At 40.8% G+C, this 11,391-nt stretch overlaps 1 pseudogene; it reads right to left on the bottom strand.

Annotated features, from left to right (window-relative positions):
• Positions 1–865: 865 nt before the first annotated feature.
• LOC114215592 (large ribosomal subunit protein eL27 pseudogene) lies at positions 866–1,329 on the bottom strand (annotated as a pseudogene).
• Between the last annotated feature and the right edge of the window lie 10,062 nt (positions 1,330–11,391).

Below are 11,391 nucleotides of genomic sequence, written 5' to 3'. Positions count from 1 at the left end.
TTCAGATATCACTAGAGATTTACAAATTGTCTCAGTCATATTTGGAGGAGTAACTTTTCTCTTTATTGTAGACTTAAAGCATAAAGTGATAACTCAAGAAAGAACCTTCAGTAAGTAACACGGATTTTCTTGTTTATTTAGAAACTAGTCAAATGTTCCTGTTGTCAGAGGATTCTTTCTCTTCAAATAACTTCTTTCTCATTCTTGAAGGACACATTATTTTTCCCCTTAAAATCACTGAGTGATAAGCGCTCCAGGAGAAGAACACTAGTTAAATGAAAAGGGTCCCATAATTATTGTCACTGCCTTTAACAGGATTCCATGAGAAAAATTGTTTCTTGGCTGTTAAAAAAACCATGGAAAAGAATGTCTACATATGAAAATAGGAACAGGAGAAATATAGGAAATACAGATACAGAAACTAGTCACCAGGTATGAAAAACTTAATATTCAAGAAAGAAACTGGGAGGGGGGAGTGATTATTTTCAGTAGGAAAAAAAAAAAAAGTCTTGGTTTTCAGGTAATTACACATTTAACGGTATAGATGGAGTAGAGCTTAGGTTGCTTCAAGGCAAATTTCTGTTAAACAATTCCCACTTGCACATTAATTTCTATTGTGGCACTTAAAAAAATTGATCCCTGGATATAATAAAATTGCCTTTAAGATATACACAGGTAAATGGAAGTATCTTTCTGACAAAACCATCGAACCATTATCTATTAATGATTCTGAGCTAGGGTTTACAAGATTTGTTAAAGGTGATTGTTTTGCTTCACCTTATTTTAAACTCGATTCCGACTGTAGTAGTAACAGTCCATAAAGCTTCAGAAACCTGCCAAAGTTATAGTCAATCTTTTTTTTTTTTTTTTGGTATTTTTAATGACCGAAACCAAACAAATCTAAAACCACAGCTTCTGGAAGAACCACTTGTTCTTGCCGGTCTTGTACCTCTCCTCGAACTTGACCTTGGCCTCTCGTCGGGCCTTTCGTTTAAGAGCAGGGTCTCTGAAGACATCCTTGTTGACAACAGTCTTGTCCAAGGGGATATCCACCGACTACCTTGTGGGCATGAGGTGATTGTAATTATAAACTTTCACAAAAGACTTGATCTTTGACCTCTTGGCGATTTTCTTCTTGCCCATGGCAGCTTCACTTTGCAGGGATAGCGGTCGGTTCCAGCCACCAGAGCATGGCTGTAGGGACGGTCTGAGGTACCATCGTCAGTGTTCTTCACGATGACCACTTTGCATCCGGAGTAGTGTCCAGCCAGGATCAGCACCACCTTCCTGGGTTTCATGAACTTGCCCATCTCGACACCAGCCACTCGAGCCTACAACAGAAAGGAAGAAAGGACACTTCGGCTCGGTCATAGTCGATCTTGAAGCATGCTGATGTTCCTAACTTTATATCCAAAGGAATTATTTTCCATTTCCTTCATCACTTAAACTTCCTGGCTTCTTTCCAGATGTTTGAACCTGGCCATGTCTTCCAAGTGTGTAAGAATGCTTTTAGATAAAAAGAGAGAATTATCCAAATAAGTAAGGCAAGGAATATCTGAGCTGCACTTAGCATTGAGGACTTAACACGTTGCCAGCAGAAGCTGGCCCTCATTCTAATGAGCAAATTGACAATCCAGGCTGAACTCGATTCCCACTCTAATGGTTTGACTTATGGCTGGGAATGATTAGCTCATCAAAATCATGTTTGCTGAGGCTGCCAGTTACTAGCTGGTTACTTACCTGCTGGCTAGCAAAGCGAAGTTGCACCATGAAGACTGGCTGTAGGCTAGGTCTGTTGACCAGGTCATAGGGCAGTAAGAATCTACAAGCCTGAGACATTAGAGGGGCTAGACTCACTAAAAACTTGCCACCCACAGGTTTTTTCTTTTCCTTGGGTGGGAGTAGGAAAACCCACAAAGTTTTAATAAGTAATTTATGTTCAATGTTAGTAATAGCACAATAGAAAAATTTAAAAATTCAGATAAGTCAACTATGCAGAGATAAAAACTATTCACATTGTGGGATTTGCTCCTAGACTTTTTCTCTGTATATATTCAGACATATATGTATACATACACAAAGAGGTAATTTTAACAAAATGGAATCATAATATATGTTGATTTATGACTCTCACTTAATATTTAGCTTACATTCTCCTTTAATAAATTTATATAAATTTAATAAATATTCTTCTAAAATATCACTTTTTAATAACTCTATAATGTTCCATTAATTTTATTTATACACCATAATTTATGTAACCAATAGGCTGTTGTTGAATGTGATTTTTTTTTTAAAGATTTTATTTATTTATTTGAGAGAGAAAATGAGATAGAGAGCATGAGAGGGGAGAGGGTCAGAGGGAGAAGCAGACTCCCCGCTGAGCAGGGAGCCCGATGCGGGACTCGATCTCAGGACTCCAGGATCATGACCCGAGCCGAAGGCAGTCGCTTAACCAACTGAGCCACCCAGGTGCCCTGAATGTGATTTTCTTTCTTTTTTCGCTCTATAAGGGATACAGTGATGTGACAGATACCATGACTATATATTTTTTGCATATATCCTCAATTATTTCTAATTTATTTTATGCACATGATCCTTAGAATGATTTTTCCCATAGTGAATGGCCATGGGTAAAGGTATACACATTTGTAAAATTTTCAAGATATTTTTTCCCACATTGCCCCAGGGGAAAAAAAAAAAATCCATGCTTATTTAAGTTCCAGAATTTCTAGATGTTATTAACAAGCTCTTAACAGTATAACATTTCCCATCTAGGTTGTGCTCAGGGTATGATAATTATATATTTATATTATATACTTACTTTCCTAAGAGAGGGTCTGTTTTTCAAATACCATTAATATAATTTGGCCTGGATGTTTAATTTTGCAATCAGCGAAGTGTGAGGAAGTTAGGTAATGTTTACAAAATGCTAAAAACTCTTTACATGCTTTCTGTATGTATTAACTCATTTAATCCACATAATATCATCATCCTCATGTTATAGATGAGAAAATTCAAGCATGAAGAAGTAAGTAATTTACCCAAGGTTGCCAGCTGGAAAGTAGCTAGATTAGGATAAAATATAATGGGATGATGTTGTTCTAGCAACATAATTTCTCCCAAAGAGTATCATTCAGGAGGATATAACTTCCAAAGTTTTGATATGACCCCTTTGAAGACACCTATCCTTTGGCTCCTACTAACTTTAAAAGTTTCAGAAAGACCCTAGATGAATTTCATAACAAATTCTGTTTTGTAGTTACATATTTGTTTGGATGAAAGTAATCGTTCAAAGTTAGTAATGTTAAAACATAATTATGAGCATTCATACCATGCATAGCTGAAGTTCTTCCATGAAGCTTTTGCTTAAAATAGCAGCATGCATTACTCATGCAAGATGATATGCCTTGATTTTGGACAGTGATTGTAGAGATACACTCAAGCACTGGTGCTGATGCTATACAGAACTATTTATAGGTAGTGTCATTTAACTGAAATCTGAAATGTTTAGGCATTCCACTTGAGGAGACAAAGCTACAATTTAGGATGTTAGCCCATTATTGTAATTTAAAGGTTTGTAGGAATTATTCATGGTTGGTGGAAAAAAAGTCCAATCCTGAGCCCTTTTGGTAGAACAGAGATTATTGATAAAGTAAACACTTTCACATCCTAGAAGATGCCTGTCAATGTCCATAAAACATGGTATGATTTGAGAACAGAAGGAAGGGAATAAGCTCAGGACTATTAGTGCAAGCTAATTCATAGCTTATTATATTACTTTATATAAGATTATTTATATATTACATTTATTTTATATGTGCTATATTTGTATTATTTATCATTATATATAATATGGCATATATAAGATTAATTATTACACCCACGGGGTGACTAATATTTTGAGTATAAGAACAAAATTGGGTTTTAGTGAGAAACAGAGCAAAATAGGAACAGATTGAGTCTGGAGTCCCTGAGCAAGTCCTAGTTTGAATTCTGTAGCCCCCTCCAGGGAGCAAAACTCCCAGGAGCTTACTGTCTCCCTCACCTGTAAATTCTCCCAAGGGAGAGGCTATATTCTCAACCCGTGATCACATAATAGGGGCTCAATATATATTTCTGGAACTAATGAAGCAATGTCACCATAGTGTTTTAGATTCTCAAATAACCCTCTCTTCTGTCTTAAAAAGCTGCCAGTCAGAGTGCCACGGATTAATCTTACTGGTTAAGGTATAAACCACTGAAGTCTTAATACACAAGGTGGTTTTGTTGTTGTTGTTAAGGGAAGTTTCTTAGTGATGTTAATTTTTAATTGCCAGAATGCCCATTCATTCCATGCTCTCTGCTGCCCAGTGCCATTTGGACATATGGGTTCTGATACTAACATGTTCTTAGCCATGTATGACATGTCCTTGTGCATTCTACCTCATCGGTTGAATAAACCCATGTTTGACTTATAGATGTATGTAAATATAAATGAAGGAAAGGTAGGAGGTTTGATTTCTGAAGAATATCCAAGTTCTTTTATTATGCAATGCTTGAAGTTGTGTGCAATGAGAGACTTTTAAAATTCCCTATCGTTGACTATTTGACTTTATAAATAAGAAACAATCATTTGGGTAAAACTGGGCTGCTCTAGAAAACAGGTGAATCAAAGAGATGCTTTCCTAAGAATATTGTGCTTGTGAGTTAGGACCCTTAAGATGCAGAATAAAACCATCTTAATGAAGAATTTTCTTAATCTGATGTTCATTAGGTATGTAAGTGTGCTTTTTGCATCAAAATTTCAAAACTTTAGTTTCTCAGTTTTGGGGGGAAAAGTCCCTTTTGCACGACCATATCCCAGCTCTCTTCTTAACCCTGTTGACTTGCACAGAAGCACATCTGTGGGTTCTTAATTTGAGCCGCACTATGCTGAATGTTGAGGTTACCATTCTTCTAACAGGTTCGAGAGCTCCCCCCAGGGTAGGAGTCTGGTGTACTTCTGCAAACTTAGCATAAGTAGGAGTTGGAGTCCAGTTTTCTGTTTTCCTGTAGGAGGGCAAGGGACTGTCTGGTTAGTGTTAGGACTTGGGGAGGGGTGGGGGCTGGGTGTAGGTCTGCTAAGGTTGTAGGCACTTGGTACTTTTGCACCCTGAGGTCAGAGTGCTAGATGTTGGAGAAGGATACAGAGGGTATGGGACATAGCAGCAGATGTAAATTTTGTCTGTATCAACTTTTTTGACAGTTAGTCCCATACCTAAGAAATTCTTTGTTCTCTTCTTCCACCGAGTGACTTCTTGCCTCTAGGCCTAAGAGGCCAGTTACATTCCTGGTTAAATAGGCATGACGGAGCTAATCCCAGTGCAATATTGACCTATGATTAAGCCATTTCAAAGTCCAGAGTCCTAACCTCAGTGGTCCATTGGGTGGGCTGGGGTGGCAAACTGTAAGAGAGGCTGAGAGCGTGTAGGGTCTCATAGGGTTATTATAGGGGAGTACAGCAGGAATGTGGCCCAAGGAAAAGGCGGGGAGGGGGCCCCTGGGAAATGATCTGTCCAAGCACTGTGGTCAAGTACCATTGACTTGTACTGTCCAAATATGCATTTCTGGGTCCTGCAAAGTCCCTCCATGAGGGTGTTTGGGCTGCACTGGATCTCCAGTTTACAGATAGACGCCGTGTGTGTGAGGGTGTCAGACATGCCTTACTATGTTCACAACTGCTGGCCATTCAGAGCAAGCCTCCATGACAGTCTCTCCTGAGCTAGCCACCCCTCAAATTCTTAACTCCTTAGCTGTCTCATTGTTTCCTACCCTTCTGTCTCTCTTCACCAATACTATAAAATATGAATCATTAGAAGAAAAAAAGAGAAAAAGGTGATGGCGTAGGCAAGGCTTTGAGAAGACACTACAAGATGCGCAATTGGATTGTAAATGGAGGTCCACCGAGAAGCCTCGCATGGTCTGCTTATGAGGCCTGGCAAGACGATCATCCACACGCAATCATCTTTCTCCGTGGGTGGCTTCCCAGGTGGCCCTGAGAACGGACTCCCACAATGGTGGCCTGCGCTGATGTACAAAGGAACCTCCGAGGCCCTATTGACGCAGTGGGGTCACTTCATGGTAAACAGGGCAGCATGCTAAGTGTCTGAATGAAGAGGGGCCTGGGGGCTGCCTGTGGCCTTTGGAGCAGCTGGGGTAATTTCCAGCAGCCCCATTCCGTCTTTCTCAGGCTGCCCATGTTACACCTGCATCGAGCACCTTGTATGCTGCATTCTAGGAAGGGAGGAAGGAAGGAAGGAAAAGGAAGGAAAGGAGGGGGAGAGAAAACAAACGAATGAACAGCCAGTGTTGGGTGTTATGAACAGAGAAGGAAGGAGCACTATACTTCCTAACTACTCACATGCTTTTCCACCGGTTGTTCTACCCCTTGTAGCCAGAGGAGACTTTCACAGCCTGGGCATGCTTTTCTTTTCCTTGGAGTTGGAAGTAAGTGGTATGTTAAAGCCCCTCACATGGTCTGGGGGAGCTGATTGTTAGCATCTCTGCCCAGTGACTTCATGTTGGTTGGTGGCTTGACATCCCACGATGGAAATGCTACTGGTCAGGGCCACACCATCCCAGGTTGGTTGTTCTGACACTTGCTAACCCATACTCTACATGGGTTGGAATCCATGGCACGTCCTGGACCATGGCTCGACTGCTGGTCCTTGCTCCCTCCACTGGCAGAGCTGGGGGAGTAGAGCTGGGCTGGGGCTCCCCGTCAGCCAAGTGGGAGAAACATCGGCCATGGAAGTCCAGCTTTTGAGCAGCCCTCCCCATGCACAGATCCTGTTCCTTGGAGCAGAAACAGCCCTCCTGGATCCCTTTCAGCAAGTTGGAGTTTGACCAACAACTGAAACTGAGACACTTATGATCACTCTAAAGTTATTTAAGAGCCATAGGCTTAAACAGCATCATTTTTAGTATATGAACCCTGGTTTCTGCTCCAAGGAAAGAAAACTTTAACAAAGCTCTACCTGAAAATTCCTTTTTTTTTTTTTAAGATTTTATTTATTTGAGAGAGAGAGAGCACACGTGAGGTGAGGGGCAGAGGGAGAGGGAGAAGCAGGCTCCCCGCTGAGCAGGGAGCTCGATGTGGGTCTCCATCCCAGGACCCTGTGATTATGACCTGGGCCAAAGGCAGACGCTTAACCGACTGAGCCACCCAGGTGCCCTTCTACATGGAAATTCTTGACACATAGGCTTTCCTCTCCTCGTTCTCCAAGGTTAGAGAATCAGAACAGAACTTGAGGAAATCCATTCAGGGAAGTAAACGGTGTGTGTGGTGAGTGACTGATCTTTCTTGCCCAGTGTAGCAAATGTGAGATGTACATGTTTTTGTTCTTTGTACAAGGAAGGGTAAGTGAAGGTTTTGACTTGGAAGATAATGGAAGCCTATTACTCTAGAAAGAACTGAAAAGGAATCGGCAGTCAGAGTTTCAGAGGGTTTGAACCAAACTCTTTTCCTCCTTTGGTGTATGCTGTTTGCAGCTGTGTCTCTCTGTCCTTCCTTTGTCCTCGGGCCCCACCAGCCTCTGCAGGACCTTCACACGCTCTTGGCCCTCACCCATACTCCCTCCAGGAATCTTCAGCCACAGACCAGTCAGTCCACCCCCACTTCACAGCGGTTTGCCGCATCGTGATTACTCATTTGTTAATGAATCACTTAATGTTTATCTCCTTCATTAGGACGGAAGCTCCATTAGGAATCAGAACACTCTGGCTCTCAATGTCCAGCAAAGTCCTTGCACATAGTAGGTGCCATAAACTGTTCACTGAGGAAATGAATGATTTTTCAGAATCAAGGATGAGTTGAAAAACAAAACTGCTTATTCCTGAGGTCAAAAAAATACATAGGCTCACCTAGCAGAGTGGCAATCAGAAAGATTACCAATTAACTGTTACTCAGTTTCAAACAAATATTGGTTCCAAACATGTTGAAAGATAAGACCAAAGAAAGGACAGTCGCTTCCGTCTCTTAGAAAGGGTCTGTTTAAAGCTTATACAAAACAGGCATGAGAGAAATTAATCAAACAGCTTTTTAAAGTGCTTTTTTTTGAGCTAGCAGTCTGTTAAATGAAGGGGAAGGCAGAGCTGTTCGATGTTTCCTAGATAAATGCCTCGAAGTGTTACTAGTCTGTATCCTGGCAGCCTCTGGGGAGCTGTGCCTTAGGCCAAATCACTGAAGCCAGTTCCTCTTAGAGTTTTAGCTCCTGATGATACTGATTGCACTTTGATAATTCGATGGTCGACGCTTCCAGGTAGTGCACCGAGCAATCGTTTTCTTTAGCAGACTCATCTCCATCATATTATCCCAGAGATTGTGTCTCCGTGTCCATTTCCCCACACTTGTTCACTCTTGAGTTTATGGACCATGAGTTGCTGTGCTCTCCCTTGAAGTTTATGGGCCATGCCGTCCCTTTCTCTAGCTCACTTCCCAAACAGGTGTGGGACACAAAGAGTGGAAGATGAAAAATGATCTGTAGACATGATTCCTTTTCCATGGCTACTGATTAATCCCTGGGGATATTTGGTTCCTTGGAGCAAATCATAATGCCTTTTGAGAATGTCAGCCTTCTATAAAGGTTTTCAAAGGAAAATCAGAGCAAAACAAAACTACAGAAATGAGAAGTTGCATAGTATCATTGGATTGGAACTTGGTAAAACATACTGATTTCTGGGAATTACTGGAGGAAAGTTAAACATGTGAACAGATTTGATTAATGTCACCCTGGGATTGTTAATTTTGTAAAACATACTGGGAAGAAAGAAACGACTTTAAGGGAGAACAAACACATAAATAGGCTGCAAGGACAAAAAGTTGCATTTGACTAGCTGCCTTCTCTCCTCTCCCCTTCTCACATAAATGTGTCATTTTAAATTGACTCACACTTCTCATTATCAATTTCCCCAATTTATATCCCATAGAAAACACTTTTAAAATGTATATCATCTAAACTATATTGCAAATCATTAACGAAATACAATTACATGCCCATAATTTCCTGAAAATACCCTTTAAGATTGGTTCTTGTAGAATCAAGTGAAATTGTAGCAATTACTTAGACAAAAAGGAGGTGTAATAATTTTTGTTACTGGAGTGAATACCAATAATGATTCTCTGTGATGAATCGAGTCTGCTGTTAGCTTGTCACTGTTAATTCTAAATGGTGTTTCCCACAAAACTACAGTGGGGAAGTGTTTAGATACTTTTTTTTAGAGTAGTGTGATGCTGGAAAAGTAGGTAGACAATATGATGTAGCAAAAAGCTTGCTGCTATTAATAATAGCTTGATTAGAACTCACTGTGTGTCAGGCCCCGTGCTAGGTGCTAATAGCTCATTGACAGTAATCCTGCAAGGTGTCTCCCATTATTGCCTCGGGGACACAGAGAAATCCAGTCACTTGCCCAGTCACAAAGGTAGGAAATAGCTGATCCAGAACTTAAACCCAGCCAGACTGATGGTTCGGTCCGTGCCTTGTACCTGTGCATCCAACCACCTCTCACAGGATTTGGGCTTCTAGAACTAATTTTACCATTAAATTATGAGGTGGGCATATTCATTTAATTTTTGCTTTTATAATAACTTCTGATATCCCTTTTCCACCTTTTGTAGCTCTGAATTATTATTCATCACTGCAGTCAAGATTATGACTTTTGACACCTTGATTAGCCCTTTTCCACTATGGATGGAAATGTGCGTGGTATTTGCAACTATATTGAGAGATTAATTAGCACTTTAGGACAAATGAGTGGCAAATTGCTAACCAGGGTAAATAAAGTGAGGTTTGGATTTTATAGCACTCAGATTTTAATATCTTGCTTGTGTCGATTTTTTTATTTCTCAGTGCCGGAATCTGTTAAGTTTAAGTAAGCTGGTAGTACAGTACATTGATCTAACCACTCTTTGTTTCTCTGCAGTGGAGAAAAAAACAAGAATGCACTTTTAAAAATCACTTATAGTTTATAAGGTGATGCATTAATCTTCACAATGACAGGAAATCAAGATGATTTTGTCTTTGGGGTTTAATTTATGAAAATTTAATTTGCTCATGTGCTTTGCTCCAAGAGCTCTGAGCTAGCAAACTAGCTATAATTAGATTAGCAGCCTGCTAAGCGCTGGTGACGGCCTGCGCCTCAGAGAGCATGTGCTGGATTCTGCATGAGCCTCTCCTCATTGGTTGCTAACATTGCTGCTCGCCAGTTTGATAGGTTTCCACAGTACTCTTTATGCTGCATTGGAGACATAGATACAGAGATACTCTTCTGTGTTCTCCCAACAGTGGAGGTGCTCAGCTGGTAACGGTAAAGAAGGAGGAGGGCACCGGGGAGAAGGTGTCTGTCTTTGTTGTAGTGTATCAGAGCCACCCGCTGCCGGCTGCCGGGGATCAGTGAAGAAGTTTCAGTTCACGGTAATTACTTTGAGGCTTTCTCTCGCAAGAAAAACAGGGCCATGCATGAAATGAAGCGTGTTCCTCTTGTCATCTGTTTAATTTGATCTTGCTTTTGTTAATATCATGCGCACGCCAGCGTTCCCGGACTATGATTACGTTCTCCTGGAGAAGGCTCGGCCGGTAAACAGCTACGCTGTTCGTGAAGGAATATTGTTTTGACCTGGATTCAAGAGTGTATGTAGTGGGGAATGACGCTTATTGGTGCTCTTCTGTTTGGGAAAGTCCGATGTTGCATCCATGTAGGTGTCTTTGGAGGTGTGTTTCAGTAGCCGGTTGACTTTGTTTGCATTGAGTCCGGACTCTCCTGAATAATGAGCAATCAAGGAGAGTTCAGTGAGACACACTTTAATGAGGACGGGGCAGCGATTCTCTTGGTGTCGACGCAGGATCTTAGCAGAATTAATGTGCTATTGTTTCTTCAAAGATGTGTGCAGCCTTCATTTTGGGTGGTTTTCTTTGTTTCACCACTTGTAGTTTTTCATGAAGCCTTTTTAATATGGAGAATATTAGCATATCCTATTTTGCCAAAAATATACAGAGGTGTGTAGTCAGCCGTGCCAAAGGGAGAATTTTTCACTCGGGGCTTTGTTTAACAGGGACGTTGCTTTCGGAGTTGAAATGAAATCGCAGAAAGGTGGGGTTCTTACCACTTTGCCTAAGGTTTGACAGCATTTAAAAATTCCTATTAACGGATTGCCTGGGTTGTTTTTCAAATCAAACCGTAAATGATCTTAAATTCTGTAATAAAGATTGTCTATTCTGGGGGAGAAATATCTACATGGCCAAGGCTGAGCTGAAAGACACCCAAACAAATGCAATGTGAGTTTTTTGTTTCTCAGGGTACCTTTGCCGTACGGTGGTTTTACACCAGGAGAACCCTCTTGTTGTCATTTAGTCCTCACACTTAAAAATTGAT

Source organism: Eumetopias jubatus, unplaced genomic scaffold (assembly GCF_037043125.1).
Source record: "Eumetopias jubatus isolate StellerSeaLion01/CBP00866 unplaced genomic scaffold, mEumJub1_p1.0 scaffold_4, whole genome shotgun sequence".
NCBI classification, from domain to species: Eukaryota; Metazoa; Chordata; class Mammalia; order Carnivora; family Otariidae; genus Eumetopias; species Eumetopias jubatus.
The sequence above is the reverse complement of the archived record's forward strand: the minus strand, read 5'-3'. Positions and strand labels throughout refer to the sequence as shown.